The sequence below is a fragment of the Dendrobates tinctorius genome, unplaced genomic scaffold (genome assembly GCF_039654945.1).
Source record: "Dendrobates tinctorius isolate UK_male_01 unplaced genomic scaffold, ASM3965494v1 ptg000084l, whole genome shotgun sequence".
In the NCBI taxonomy this organism is placed as follows: Eukaryota; Metazoa; Chordata; class Amphibia; order Anura; family Dendrobatidae; genus Dendrobates; species Dendrobates tinctorius.
Window position 1 is genome coordinate 48,988,499 of NW_027361752.1, and position 17,657 is coordinate 49,006,155.

Genomic DNA, 17,657 nt, shown 5'->3' on the forward strand with positions numbered 1-17,657 from the left:
CATATAGTGTGGGGATTACTGTGGGGGCCATCATACAGTGTGGAGACTACTGTGGGGGCCATCATAGCAGCTATTCTGCACTCACTAGCTCAGAGAAAACTTTTTCTGAACTGTCAACTGAAAGTGAAGGTATGTTTCAACAGGTAAGAATAAGGGCAAAGGGACCTTTTTAGCTCATTAAGGTTTTGGGTTCTGGGTGATAAAGTAAGATTCATGCCCCCTATGCTCCATCTTGATGGAACTGATACAACTCATCAGTTTGCAGGGTCAAACAAATTAGTTTACAAAGGATCATGAAGACTGGATACAACTGTGACAGATAGTCAGTATTAGGTGTGTACAAGGATTCTAGAGGAGAATGTAGAGCAGTAGGGTCATTATTTCCTAGAATTACAGCCCATGTGGTGACCACAATCCTATGAAGGTTTTTACCACCCATGAAAATGGGTTCAAGACCAACTTGGGATGAACTCCTCTTTAGGGGCCCCCATCAGCCATGTGAAGGGTCTCTGTGGTTCATCTCCCTTTATTACGTCCCTTCTAAGTCTTCAGAATGGGGTCACTTACAGCATTTACGCCAATGACAGCTCAGGTACAGTCCTGATCGGCGTTACACAGGAGGAATACGGCCGATCAGACATTTACAAAACCCATTTTGGTCTTTGTGTTTCCAATTACACTGGATGTCTGTGATGCATTATTCCTCGGCTAGAACAGTTCATGAAATTGAGAAAGTTTAAAGTCGGCCTCCGGGGAAAATTGCATCTTTTTTGTCAGTAGAATAATGGATGTTCAGCCCTCGGGAAACACTTTTGAGTTCCTCCGAGAAGGTGGGAGACAGCGGAGTAGGATTGGCATGTAATAATGCTGCCGGTCTTGCCTTCATTTTAGGACAGTGATAAAGGCAGAAATAAAAGGTGGCACAGATCATGGAGAGCTTCTTCTGTAACTTCTAGCAATGCCAAAGTGATGAATGAGGAAAAAGTTGTTTTGCTACATTCAATGGTGAACAAAGCAACTACAAAAATAAGTCAGCCTTCCAGGAGCCGCCTGACACCATCACAATCCTAACCATTCATTTTCATTGGCTAATGTCCAATCGTCCATGTTCCTTTTCCATCATTGTACCTTATCTCATTGACCCTATGTAGGTGCAACCTCTGCATCCTGTATCAATTTCCTAAAAGGGGATGTCCTGACCTACGCCCTATTTTGCTGTTTCCGAATCTCCAATAGGAGTCATTGGAGAGAGGTGAACATGCGCAGCCCCCTATCCATCATGCACTGCCTGGACACGGTGGCAGTGCCCACCACAAGTTCTGGGGATCCCAATTATGAAGATAAGCTTAGGTCCAAGTTGGGAATAACCCTTTAAGTAAATTAAGTGAAAATTTTCTAATTTCTGAGGCAAATCTACATTTGCTTATAGAGTCAATGCAAAATCTGTAACAGGGCTGCCCAATTACCACATATGACTTATGCAGCAGTATTTTAGTTCCCCTTGGGCAACAGGGACCGGGGTGCTCACCTCAGATGCCCATATAGCATAGAAAAGGCAGACAAAGTGATGTATCACGACTGCAAAATCTGACTACACTGGGTTTGTTTGTAGTCTGTTACCATGGAGATGCATTGTTCTTCCTAAGGGTTGTATACACAAAACTATAGAACACTTTTCAATGGCACAGTCACCCACAATCATTGCTCTCTACTTCCCACCACCTCATCTGGAGCCATTATCTTCGTTTGTAGACTTTATCCTGTTCTGTCGTAGCATCAAAAAGCCTCATTGAATTAAAACAACACTGCGTTATTTTAATGAGGTAATTTTATTACGTGGCAGCAGGACGGCCCGGGTTCCGATTCTTCTGCTCTGTTCCCGGCTGAGCGCTTTTTTACATCTCCTGTGTCACAGAAAATAACCAGTTCATTGCAAATCTCTTCCTTACAACCTCTATCTGATCAGACCAGCTACAATGTTAATTCCAGAGATCCGAAGCCAATGACAAACAGATTTTCTTTTTACCCCCATTCCGTGCATTTAAAATCAGCGAAAATTATACGATACACTGCTATTCTAACATATTGAGAAATTTTCAAAAATTGGCCTCAAATACCGTTCGGTTCTACTGTAGTTTACGTCCTCACTTAGGACCTTCATCCATTAGTGGAGTACAGAGAGGAAATAAACAGCGCCTCATTCTGTGGAGGACTGACAAGTCCATGTGTTATGAAGATAGACCATTTATTTTATTGGAAACCATATAAAGCTTCATTTGATCTGCGGTGGTATTCACGAGGAATTGAGCCCAAGGTGATGAGCTTCCCCAAAGATGATAGGTGATTAATGGTGGTCAACTGACAAGCCCTTTTATTATTAGGGTGTTCTTATAAAAAATGGATTGTTAGCAATAAAGTCTCTTTTTTGGGGGGGACGGGATGGATTATTTAAAAGGTCTTTCTCACTGTTAATAATATCACATATCCACTGCTAAGTTTTAGATAATGGTGGTCTCCTCGCCCCCGTTCCCCCATTCTCATGATTCTGAACTCCTGTATACGTATAGCCTCCTTCACAGGGTAGCGACTTAGTGAGCGAGCAAAGTAACAAATGTTAGATTGTTAGCAGATCAATTATTTGAGACCCTTCACAAAATGGGATATCCATCTATTAGACATATGGAAAGAGCATCTCCCGGCCATGCATATGATAGCTGGCAGCTGATCACACATTCAGCCATCAACGTCCTCTCCCGACTGCTCCATAGCCCTGAATGTTTGACCAAGCATTCGTGTGTTTCTAAAGGGAAGGTAGGAGAAAGATGCTGCCATGCGACTCTAGCTTGGCATAACTTGCAATTTTTGGGAAAACTACTTTAAAAAAAACAGGAAAAGCCCAGAACCCTTCTAGATAAGATGAGAGATCTGGAGTAACCTGAATGTCAACCATATCTGAAAGATATTAGATGGAGGCCAGATTTTATAGGACACGGAACATCGGGGAAGACATAGACACTTGTGAGTTCATGTGAATGTTTTATCTCTCAGTTGCAAAAGTCAAGGCAATGAATTGAATAAATAAGAGAACCCAACTGCATTTATGATTTAGTATCTGCATGACTATTCTGGTTGACCAATCTGGAAAGCTGGTAAATAACATAGTAAGAATGGATGCTTCAATAGCTAAGCCAACTACACCAGTGCCGTTGGATCTGTAAAGGACTTATTTACAAATCTTGACTAGTTTGCTAGTCCTAATAACATTGGTGAGAAAGGGAAGAACTTTTATTGACACTGGAATTTCTTGCCTGGTGTCCGTTCCCATGGCAGGCCCTACAGTTAGAAAATAAAATTGTACACTAAGAAATAAATTGGTGCACTACAAGCTGGATTCTGGATATAAATTGGTAAAGTTTGCAAAAAATCAAGAATTCATGGGAGGACGTTAATTTTGAATATTGAGATATCACCAGATCGTTTAAAGGGTTCCTGTGGTCTAAAATCGATTTCATATATTGAAGAAGTTGATCTGATAAAGTCTGAAAACTTTGGCTAATAAGTGGTCTTCTAGGTATTTTATTGCTTAGAAGGACTATTGGAAGGGGAAGGAGGGGGACAACAATGATAGAACTGTATATGGGAAGAAGACATTCAGAGACTCTGATCTTAAGGACCCCAAATGACAATGATTTTCGCAGAGGCTACTAAAGCAGCATATTTTAGGGCCCAGATCAACATTATGCCGGGAATAGGAAAGGATAGCCCAATCCCCTTGGTGAAATGTCTGCACAGTTTAGGTGAAGAGAAGGAGAGCCGAGATAAAGGAGATAGATATATGATGTAGGATGTTTACAGCCCTGGTCATGTCCATGATATCACTAATCCATCACCATCAAAGGCAAATTCCAGTGTTTTATATAGTAATTACGCCTTGCTCAGAAAATGGTAAGATTTCATTTAATTAGCCAGATAAGTTCTGCAACATGCCTGTTATCTCTAAGCACCTAAGTAAATAAAGTATGTAGATTTCAGCTTCTAATTATAATATCTTATTAACCTCATGAGTCACAATCAGAGTGCCATAAATAGACATAATTACAAAAAGGTGTAAATACATCAGAATATTCAGGTGGAGAATTAGTCTTTTTTTTAGTTTACACTTAATTCACACCTCAAAAGCCTCAAAGATATTCTAGGGCTGAGTCTAAATTTGAGAAATATCTCCACATATTTTATAGCAAGCATTAAATTAAACACTTTAAGGTGTTCCAAAAGCAAGTTCCAATCAACAATGTATCTTAAACAAGTTACAGTCAATATACTTTTCCAACATTCTATCATTTCTCCACTATCACGGGGGTCCATGTGATGCCTGCTCTAAAGTTCACCTCCGCTTTGAGAAGCATCATAAAATCACCAAAATATAAAATAAAGGTATTTTTAAGGCTTTACTGGGTCATGTAAAGAGTGGTCCAACATTAAAAAAAAAATGTTGGAAAACCCTTTATGAATCAACGACTGGCTCCATTATTGTATTAATGTATATTTCATGCTTCTTGAGAGTAAAACAAACATAGATACAGTCAAATTGCCAGGCTCTGATTCATGCTGTTGTGGTTAAGGCAACATGAATCAACTCTCAGGATCCCTTTAATAAATGAAACAAGTATGACAGAATGCAGCACTCACGATTAGTTTACACAGTATTGAATCAGAGTAATATAAATCTGTATGTAGTGGGTCTCCCTTTTGGCAGCTACAGGTAGCCAATATGACATATCCACAGCAAGTGGGAAAATAGTTGAGGTTATTGACCTCTAGCACCCACTCACATTGCCCTGCAGCAGTCTGTCTCTGTTCTATCGTTCTCATTGTTATCTAACTATATATTCAGGTGCAGTCTGCTGAAATCTAACATAATCAGTCCTGTTGGGACTTTGTCAGCTGGTACACAGTGGTAAGTGAATAAAAGATTCAATTTATATACGTAAATATAAAATCCAGACATTGAAATTTCTTGCCCGATGTCCGTTCCCATGGCGGAACCTAAATTTGGAAAAGGACATTATAAACTAACAAACAAATTAGCACACTATAATTGATCCTCTGTAAGACCATATATTCACAATAGGCTTAAATCACTAAGAAAATGAACTTCAAGACAACTTGTTGACTACAAAAATAATTGGAATGAGCATGATCTGTAACATATGCAGAAGTTAATCTGCAGGGAGAGAGAAGGGGAGGAAGAGGACGAGGAAGCAATATTCCTCTCACGCTAATAGTCAATTGGGAGATCCTCTACCTTTATAACAGATGAAAATGAGATGACTGCTCATCCTGCTCCTTGGGACCGTGGCATAAATGGAAAAGGGATCTTAAATAGAACATTGCGAAAAGTTCATAGTGCAGGCTCAATGATTAGTGTAAAAGCGGAAATAATCACAATTTATCTTAAAATATAAATTGTGACATAAAGTAGAAATAATAAGTTTTTGTTATTTATATTTGGCATGCTTTGCAGGAAAAGTTTTCAAATCTAGAAGAGTGAAATACAGAAATGAACCCTCGCTGGAAATGATCCTTAGTAATAAATATAGAGATTGGAAGGAAGTCTAATCGTTATGGGAAGCAACAAGCCATGTTTTTCACAATAATGTTCTTTACACCAGCCCTTATCATATTGACAGTACTCATAGGATATCGTGTCACTAGCACTGCGCAGAGGATGTGTCCAGTGGCGTAGCAACTGTTTGTGGCGCCCGGGGCGGTCGAAAAATTTGCCGCCCCTTTGGTCAATGATAATCCGGATTCCGGAAGCATCCGAAGAGCCCACACTACACTCAAAGATATAATTTTTAGTCTGCTACTAAAGGTACAGTCACACTTAGCGATCTACCAGTGATATGACGCGGTCAGGATCGCTGGTACATCGCTAAGTGGTCGCTAGTGAGCTGCCACACAGGCAGATCTCACCAGCGACATCGCTGGGGACGGGGGTCGCTACTTACCAGTCAGACGTGGCGATCCTACGTCCTCCCGCCCGGCTCCACGCTCGTCGCTCGTCTCGCCGCTGGAAGCTGACGACGAGAAACAGTCCTGGACGTTCTCGCGCGATCAGCGATAATCAGCGGGGGAGCGGGTCGTAGGTAAGTATCACACACAGCGATGTCGCTAGCAATATCGCTATATCGTCACAAGTTATAGCGATATTGCTAGCAATATCACTTAGTGTGACAGTACCTTTACTCTGCTGTTATTATTTCTAAATTTCTAGACTTTCATCTTCTTGCAGTTCTCTATATATACACGGGTATAGGATGTGTATGAAATCCAGCAGACCTGTGTATGCGGTCATACATGATGAGAGAGGAACCCCGGCCCCTGCACTCGGCTGGGGGCCACCGTACGGCTGTGTACTTAAGGAGCATCCCCAGAATGACAACCGATGGCGGCGGTGTGACATCACATCACTACGACCATTAGACAGGACGGCTAGATGAGGTCTCCACCATCATCATCTACGACGCAGGACAGAACGTGAACACTGCAGATGATTGGTGGCATTGGACTGGCTGCAGCGGTCACGCGACACCCCTTCCAGACATTGATGACCATAGATTGCCCAAGACTCTGCTGTGAGCGTGATGAGCGGCGCTGATCCAGGGGGCAAGAATAGGATTTGGGGGTCTCGGCTTAATTATTCCACCTTGGACCCAACAATAAGTGATGGAAATCCCCTTAAACTGTGGTGTAGAGATGAGGAGACCACCCAGCACCGGCCTCACTATCAGGGGGCGCAGAGAATTGCCCCATTTATATCACATCAGGACTACAACCCCCAGCAGACACCCCCACAGTAATGTGCCTGCCCCACACCCCAGGACGCAAGTAATGAGGGGCAGAGAACTGGTGACAGTACAGACCCCAAGGAGCCCTTGTGGGGTCCCAGACGAGGACTGTGGGCTGCCAGTGTGTGCGCCCACCTCCACCTGCCCTGCTGTACTGGGCACAGGAATGGCGCTGGTGTCGGGCACTCACACACCACCGGAGACCTCTCACCTAGTCAGACGGCGGCTCCGCCATGAATGAATGGGGCCTCGGCCCGTCCTCCCGGGAAGGCTGCCAGCGTCCCCACTTCCTCCACAGCCCCCAGCGCCGAAGCCGCCTCAGTACTGAGGAGCAAAGGCTGGAGGGGGCGGGACGCTGCTGAACGACGTCACAGCCCGCCCCTACTATCGATGGCGAACAGGCCGCTCTGCTCAGCCTCATGTGCCCGCACACAGGCCGGCCCGATGCTGCTGCACTGTGCCTCCGCGCTTCTCCCACAGAGGAGATGAATTGCTGCTGCTGCCGCGCCGCCCCCACACACGTGCCGCCTGGGGCGGACCGCCCCCCCCGCCCCCCCCACGCTACGCCACTGGATGTGTCACACGGCTTTCCTTATTGTCCCTGCTAGGAGGGTAAATAAACTGAGATACGGGTGATTACACATAGCCCAGGTAATTAAGAGTGAGATTTCATAATATTAATGAAAACATATGTCTGTGTGTACAAAGAGAAATTATCAGTAAAGTCCAAGCGATAATGGAAAAGAACTATAAAAAGAGACACTAAGGTCAATGGATACGAGGTTATTAGAGGAATATTTAAATCATAAAAACAGGGGTTTTTTCTTGCTTTTTAGGCCTAAGCAATAATTCACATTAGGGAATCTATTTGACTAATAAGTAGAAAACATCAGCAAGCAAGGTCCATCTATCCATCTATCTATCTATAATAATAATCTTTATTTATATAGCGCATATTCCGCAGCGCTTTACAGTATAACAGTTTCAAAACACAACAGTCATAAGTAACAACGTTAACAATATAATAATTAAAGCAAAATAAGCCGAAATAAGCCGCCCCTGCTCGTGAGAGCTTACAATCTACAATGAGGTGGGGGAGATACAGAGTACAGGTGTGTATTTACAGTGATGGTCCGGCTGTCTTGAGGGAGTGGGGGATAGATAGAGATAGTGAATGGGCTACACCCACACACACACACACTAAAGCCCCCGTTACACATAGCGATATCGCTAGCAACATCGCTGTAACGTCACCGATTTTGTGACATAGCAGCGATATTGCTAGCGATATCGCTATGTCTGATACTTACCTCCGACCGGCTCCCCCGCTGCTCATCGCTGGTCGCGCGAGAACGTCCTGGACCATTTCTCGTCGGGCGCCTCCTGCTGGGCTTCCTGTGGCGCTGACGAGCGACGCGTGGACGCGGGCGGGAGGACGTCAGGATAGCCTCATCTGACAGGTAAGTAGCGACCCCTGACCCCTGCTATGTCGCTGGTGAGATCTGCCTGTGTGGCAGCTCACTAGTGACCACTTAGCGATGCACCAGCGATCATATCGTTGTCAGGATCGCTGGTGCATCGCTAAGTGTAACGGTACCCTTACACATAGAATGACTTTGAGATAGGCCACTCTGAACAAATGTGTTTTGAGGGAGCGCCTAAAACTGCAAATTGTGGATAGTCCTAATTTCTTGGGGTAGAGCATTCCAGCGGATTGGCGCAGCACGGGAGAAGTCTTGGAGTCAGGAGTGGGAGGTGCGGACTAGTACAGAGGTTAGTCGAAAGTCGTTTGCAGAGCGCAGCGGTCGGTTGGGCCGATCTATCTATTTATCTATCATCTATATATATTATTTATCTATCTATCATCAACTTTTCTATCTACAGTTGTGGCCAAAAGTATTGACACCCCTGCAATTATGTCAGATAATACTCAGTTTCTTCCTGAAAATGATTGCAAACACAAATTCTTTGTTATTATTATCTTCATTTAATTTGTCTTAAATGAAAAAACACAAAAGAGAATTGTCCTAAAGCCAAATTGGATATAATTCCACACCAAACATAAAAAGAGGGTGGACAAAAGTATTGGCACTGTTCGAAAAATCATGTGATGCTTCTCTAATTTGTGTAATTAACAGCACCTGTAACTTACCTGTGGCACCTAACAGGTGTTGGCAATAACTAAATCACACTTGCAGCCAGTTGACATGGATTAAAGTTGACTCAACCTCTGTCCTGTGTCCTTGTGTGTACCACATTGAGCATGGAGAAAAGAAAGAAGACCAAAGAACTGTCTGAGGACTTGAGAAACCATTTGTGAGGAAGCATGAGCAATCTCAAGGCTACAAGTCCGTCTCCAAAGACCAGAATGTTCCTGTGTCTACCGTGCGCAGTGTCATCAAGAAGTTTAAAGTCCATGGCACTGTGGCTAACCTCCCTAGATGTGGATGGAAAAGAAAAATTGACAAGAGATTTCAATGCAAGATTGTGTGGATGTTGGATAAAGAACCTCGACTAACATCCAAACAAGTTCAAGCTGCCCTGCAGTCCGAGGGTACAACAGTGTCAACCCGTACTATCCGTCGGCGTCTGAATGAAAAGGGACTTTATGGTAGGAGACCCAGGAAGACCCTACTTCATACCCCGAGACATAAAAAAGCCAGGCTGGAGTTTGCCAAAACTTACCTGAAAAAGCCTAAAACGTTTTGGAAGAATGTTCTCTGGTCAGATGAGACAAAAGTAGAGCTTTTTGGGCAAAGGCATCAACATAGAGCTTACAGGAGAAAAAAAGAGGCATTCAAAGAAAAGAACACGGTCCCTACAGTCAAACATGGCGGAGGTTCCCTGATGTTTTGGGGTTGCTTTGCTGCCTCTGGCACTGGACTGCTTGACCTTGTGCATGGCATTATGAAGTCTGAAGACTACCAACAAATTTTGCAGCATAATGTAGGGCCCAGTGTGAGAAAGCTGGGTCTCCCTCAGAGGTCATGGGTCTTCCAGCAGGACAATGACCCAAAACACACTTCAAAAAGCACTAGAAAATGGTTTGAGAGAAGGCACTGGAGACTTCTAAGGTGGCCAGCAATGAGTCCAGACCTGAATCCCATAGAACACCTGTGGAGAGATCTAAAAATGGCAGTTTGGAGAAGGCACCCTTCAAATATCAGGGACCTGGAGCAGTTTGCCAAAGAAGAATGGTCTAAAATTCCAGCAGAGCATTGTAAGAAACTCATTGATGGTTACCGGAAGGGGTTGGTCGCAGTTATTTTGGCTAAAGGTTGTGCAACCAAGTATTAGGCTGAGGGTGCCAATACTTTTGTCTGGCCCATTTTTGGAGTTCTGCGTGAAATGATCAATGTTTTGCTTTTTGCTTCATTCTCTTTTGTGCTTTTTCATTTAAGACAAATTAAATGAAGATAATAATACCAAAGAATTTGTGTTTGCAATCATTTTCAGGAAGAAACTGAGTATTATCTGACAAAATTGCAGGGGTGTCAATACTTTTGGCCACAACTGTATATATCTATTTTCCCCTTTAGAATTCTACGCAATCATTTATCTGAGCATCTCTTCTGCACAGGGCGTCAGTGTTTATGGGGTTAACAATAATACTGCATACAAAGGACAATCATTTAGATCATACTCCTGCAGCTGGACTTCCTTAAAATGTAACAAGACAAACAGAGCTGTCCCCGCTCCCCTGCACACATCACTCTGTAGATGCATCAGTACGGGGTGTAGGATCTAGATCTGGCTACAGGCAGGTCTATACACAGTGACAACACATACAAAAAAGTGACAGACCCCACAGAAGAGTCATGTGACTACACGGTGCACGCACGGTACAGACTGGAATTACATAACAAGGATCCCAGAATAATCCCATATCGGTCTATCAGCCATCTGTTTATATTCTATTATCTATTTTTTTTAATCTATTATCTATTATATATTGATCTATCTACTATCTATTCTCTAGCTATCATCAGCCTTTCTATCTATGTATCTATCTATCATCCCCTTTAGACCTCCAGCAGCTTGGATTGTGGTCTCTCCACTCTTACTCCAGACTCTGGGATCTTGATTTCCAAGGTCTAGTGTGAAGTCTCCACAATCAGTGATGGTTTGGGGAGCCAGGTCCTCTGCTGGTGTAGGTCCACTGTGTTTTTATCAAGACCAAAGTCAGTGCAGCCGACTACCAGGACATTTTAGAGCTCTTCATGCTTCCCTCTGCCGACAAGCTTTTTGGAGATGGAAATGTCATTCTCCAGCAGGACTTGGCCCCTGTCCACACTGCCAAAAGTACCAATACCTAGTTTACACACAACAGTATCACTGGGCTTCCTTAACCCCATAGAGAATCTATGGCGTATTGTCAAGACACCAGAAGATGAGACACCAGACCCAACAATGCAGACGAGCTGAAGGCTGCTATCAAAGCAACCTGGGCTTCCATAACCCCTCAGCAGTGCCACAGGCTGATCGCCTCCATGCCACGCCGCACTGATGCAGTAATTGATGGAAACGGAGCCCTGACCAAGTACTGAGTGCATTTACTGACCATACATCTCAGTAGGACAACATTCCGGATTTTAAAATAATTTTCCAGCTGGTGTTATAAAGTATTCTAATTTCCTGAGATAATGACTTTTGGGTTTTTATTGGCTGTAAGCCATAATCATCAACATTAACAGAAATAAACACGTGAAATCGATCACTCTGTGTGTAATGACTCTATAGAATATAGGAGAGTCACTTTTTGTATTGAAGAACTGAAATAAATTAATTTTTTGATGATATTCTAATTTTGTGAGAAGCACTTGTATCTATCTATATATCTCTATCTATCTATCTATTATCTATCATCTATGATCCCTCTATCCCATATACTCCAGGTGACAGTGGGTTCGCAGTGGGGCCTCACTATGGTCCTGACATATACCCTTTGCCAGTCTCTCCTCGTGCCATCTGTGTTCCTTACTCCGGGCCTCTGACAGTTCTCAGTAATGTTATTTATGTCGCTAAGTGTTGTTATTTTGCAATAAATCCATTTTCATGTCCCTTTCAGACATTGCAACAAGTTGGCTTCCCACATACAGAATCTCTTGCTTTCTTATGAGTTATAATTTCTATCAAAAATTCAAGAAAAAATAAAATGCACAGAAAGTTTTTCTATTTTTCTTTCCCACTATGATAGAAACAGAAGGAACAAAAACTGATTTTTTACCAAATGCCAAACTCTTCTTCATTTCTATGGACAGGCTCACTTTCCTAATGTGGGCAGATCTCGGCTCTGTCCAAGGTGCTGACGCCAAGTTCAGCCTTGGGGGGCTCACAGACCTCTATAATGGGGTCCAGAGATGAGAATGATGGGAGTACTCTACATAGTCTTGCTGAATACATAGAGCATATCCCCTCCCCCACCGCCACCATTATCACCCTATAATATCCGGTCCCACTAAGTCGCAGCGACTCCTTATGTTCCTGAGACTGATTGATACAAGATGTCCCCAGGACATAAACGGCACCCCGGAGCCACCAAGGGGCAGATCGGCGCGGTCCTGGCCTGTGGCACCCGGGGAGCGGAGCACACCTGCTATTTAGGTGGTGACATTAAGAATATCACACATGACTTCTTCCCCTGCTGGGGCAAGTCACATAAGAAAATGGTAGATAATTAGCAGGCGGCAGGGAAAATTAATATTAAATGATGATGATCTGTATGTACACAGACACATATGTGTTACAGATACAAATACAGATACACACACAGTGTCAAAGAACTGTGCACACAAACAAAAACGCAGCCATGGACATAGACACATGTTCACACATCCTTATACACATGTTTATACACAGATACAGCACACAAATACACAATACACACATGTACCGTACAAACATACACAATACATAGACATACAGTATACACATATACAATATACACATGTACCGTACAAACATACACAATACATAGACATACAGTATACACATATACAATATACACATGTACCGTACAAACATACACAATACATAGACATACAGTATACACATATACAATATACACATGTACCGTACAAACATACACAATACATAGACATACAGTATACACATATACAATATACACATGTACCGTACACACATACACAATACATAGACATACAGTACACACATATACAATATACACATGTACCGTACAAACATACACAATACATAGACATACAGTATACACATATACAATATACACATGTACCGTACAAACATACACAATACATAGACATACAGTATACACATATACAATATACACATGTACCGTACAAACATACACAATACATAGACATACAGTATACACATATACAATATACACATGTACCGTACACACATACACAATACATAGACATACAGTACACACATATACAATATACACATGTACCGTACAAACATACACAATACATAGACATACAGTATACACATATACAATATACACATGTACCGTGCACACATACACAATACATAGACATACAGTATACACATATACAATATACACATGTACCGTACAAACATACACAATACATAGACATACAGTATACACATATACAATACACACATGTACCGTACAAACATACAGTATACACATATACAATATACACATGTACCGTACACACATACACAATACATAGACATACAGTACACACATATACAATACACACATGTACCGTACAAACATACAGTATACACATATACAATATACACATGTACCGTACACACATACACAATACATAGACATACAGTACACACATACACAATACACACATGTACCGTACAAACATACACAATACATAGACATACAGTATACACATATACAATATACACATGTACCGTACACACATACACAATACATAGACATACAGTATACACATATACAATATACACATGTACCGTACACACATACACAATACATAGACATACAGTATACACATATACAATATACACATGTACCGTACACACATACACAATACATAGACATACAGTACACACATATACAATATACACATGTACCGTACAAACATACACAATACATAGACATACAGTATACACATATACAATATACACATGTACCGTACACACATACACAATACATAGACATACAGTACACACATATACAATACACACATGTACCGTACAAACATACAGTATACACATATACAATATACACATGTACCGTACACACATACACAATACATAGACATACAGTACACACATATACAATATACACATGTACCGTACACACATACACAATACATAGACATACAGTACACACATATACAATATACACATGTACCGTACACACATACACAATACATAGACATACAGTACACAAATACACATTATACACACATACATTACACACATACACAATACACAGACATACAGTACACACATATACAATATACACATGTACCGTACACACATACACAATACATAGACATACAGTACACAAATACACATTGTACACATGTACTGTACACACATACACAATACACAGACATACAATACACACATATACAATATACACATGTACCGTGCACACATACACAATACATAGACATACAGTACACACATATACAATATACACATGTACCGTACACACATACACAATACACAGACATACAGTACACACATATACAATATACACATGTACCGTACACACATACACAATACACAGACGTACAGTATGCACACAATATACATAACTACAGTACACACATACACAATACATAGACATACAGTACACACATATACAATATACACATGTACCGTACACACATACACAATACATAGACATACAGTACACACATATACAATATACACATGTACCGTACACACATACACAATACACAGACATACAGTACACACATATACAATATGCACATGTACCGTGCACACATACACAATACACAGACGTACAGTACACACATATACAATATACACATGTACCGTACACACATACACAATACACAGACGTACAGTATACACACAATATACACAACTACAGTACACATACACAATACATAGACATACATATACACATGTACCGCACACACACAATACATAGACGTACAGTATACACATACACAATACATACACGTTCAGTACACACATACAGTACACACATACACAATACAAAGACGCACAGTATACACACAGACACTTACACAATACATAGATATACAGTACACACACGTACGGTACACATATCCAGTATACACATACAATACGCACATACAGAACACACTCACGTACATGGACATACAGTATACACACAAACATGTAGAGAACATACACACACTCACAATACATAGACGTTCAGTACACACACACGTGCAGTACACACATACATACTATACATACATGTACAGTACACACATATACAAAAACTTACACACACAATACAGAGACGTATAATACACAGATACGCACACATACATAAATGTACAGTACACAGACACACATGTACAGTACACACAATACATAAATGTACAGTACACATACACACACACAAAAACAGACATACAGTACACATACACACATTGAATCAAACATACACGCAAACATATACAGTACGTAACTACATTAAGATGCACATACATAAAACAGTATATAAACAAACATATAAATGCATAAAAACATACATACATGTACAATCACACACATAGGCTAACATCCATATATACATACATACACATGCAGTCACACAGAAATATACACACAAACAAGAACACATGTACAAACCTACTGTGCCTACATGCAGTCATACACATAGACAAACAAATCAGCACAAACATATACACACTGTGCATGCACATACACACTTGCAGTCATGCACATATACACACAACCACAAACATATGCAAACATACACAAACAGTAAATATACACACAAGCAGTCATACACATACCAAAACAAGGGCAGACACGTAGAAGCCTACAAATACTGTACATAGCTACAAAAAATATGGTACACACACTGAAACCCACAGGCACACAAACATACACACATATATACACGTATACGCACACATGTACATACAGACTTGCACAGGTGGGAACATACACCTACTGTAGGCACATACACGCACATATACTGCCACAGATACACATCATCAGTACAGACCACCAAACTTATTCTGCGCTCTTCTCTCTCCCGTGCCCCCATGTCATCTGCAGTTTTAATTAGATCCCTGTCTAATTGCCGTGCGGCGATTCCATCCTTTATTGCACGATTAATTATTTTCCTATTATTTAAAGCAACAGGCGCGGAGGATTAGATAATGGGCTGACATCAGTAATGGAAGCTAGAGTCGCAGCTTTTGCAATGAGAGGTGCTATCATGGTATCATCGCCCATGTCATATATTGGGGGGAATATGGTCCCTCATTGCTAAGTTTGGGGTCGTCACGCAGATGCAGTGGGGGAACTTTAGTGCTACATTTCCTCTGCACTTCCAGGGGAGGAGGATAATAAGGGGAGCAGTGCCATAGAGCTGCTGTCAGGTACCTGGTGATGATGTGGGGTCTCAGAGCCTCATGTTGCTTCTGGTCTGGACTCTTGCTGTGGAGTGAGTGAGGGATCAGGCTTCTTTAGATGCAGGAGATGGGATCACACCTCCCTCAGTGGTCCTCCATCCTGATTTATGGTCATTGTCCCCCCCTCTTTTTCCTCTTCCAAAAAAAACAATATGCAAAAACCACTAGATGATCCTCCTGCAAGTCCCCATCAGCTGCTGGGTAGTAGAGCCAGGTGCCTAAGCTTCAGTGGGCAGATACAAAGGTCTCGTGTGGAAGCCAAGTGCAGGCACAGAGGGTAAAGTGCTGGGAAAACGCGTCAGGAGGAGACGTCATGAGATCTGCAGCTTCAATGAATGAGGTTGATTCCGGCACTGTGAAGCGTGCGCTGAAGGCTGGGGCTGCCACTGCACGCACTGACACCTGGTGGCCGAGGAGGGGATCGCCGGGGTGGTGATCACCGCTCTGTCTCTCCTAGTAAGTGCAGTCGCTGAGAGCTCAGCCGTTACCTCCATCACATTTGGTGGCTTTGATCGCTGCTATCCAACACCAACAAAAATGGGACTTGTATCTATGCTACAGACTAAAGAGGCAATAGTCAGCATCCCCCTCTAATTATTTTCTAGAGAGAAGATGCAGAAATAAGTTGATTGAAATCTATGTTTTTTATTTTAACTGTGAAATGAGTTAGTTATTGATCTCTTGTTCTGGGGGGCAATCACAAAGCAGTGGCTCTCGAGTTGCCGCAGCCCATCTTTATCCTCCAGCAGAGGTAACATAATGGCGGCTGGTACATAGATACGGGAACAGATCGGAGCTTACTATACAGTCATGGCCAAAAGTATTGACACCCCTGCAATTCTGTCAGATAATATTCAGTTTCTTCCTGAAAGTGATTGCAAACACAAATTCTTTGGTATTATTATCTTCATTTAATTTGTCTTAAATGAAAAAACACAAAAGAGAATGAAGCAAAAAGCAAAACATTGATCATTTCACACAAAACTCCAAAAATGGGCCGGACAAAAGTATTGGCACCCTCAGCCTAATACTTGGTTGCACAACCTTTAGCCAAAATAACTGCGACCAACCGCTTCCGGTAACCATCAATGAGTTTCTTACAATGCTCTGCTGGAATTTTAGACCATTCTTCTTTGGCAAACTACTCCAGGTCCCTGATATTTGAAGGGTGCCTTCTCCAAACTGCCATTTTTAGATCTCTCCACAGGTGTTCTATGGG

The 17,657-nt window shown here is 41.9% G+C and overlaps 1 protein-coding gene across 2 annotated transcripts in view; it reads right to left on the reverse strand.

Annotated features, from left to right (window-relative positions):
- KCNJ6 (potassium inwardly rectifying channel subfamily J member 6) overlaps window positions 1-16,780 on the reverse strand; it is a 248,164-nt gene extending 231,384 nt beyond the window's left edge. For both annotated transcript variants that reach the window (XM_073584672.1, XM_073584673.1), the window contains exon 1: window positions 16,410-16,780. The gene's annotated coding sequence lies outside the window, so the exon portion shown is untranslated. The remainder of the gene's footprint in view (window positions 1-16,409) is intronic.
- Window positions 16,781-17,657: the final 877 nt, after the last annotated feature.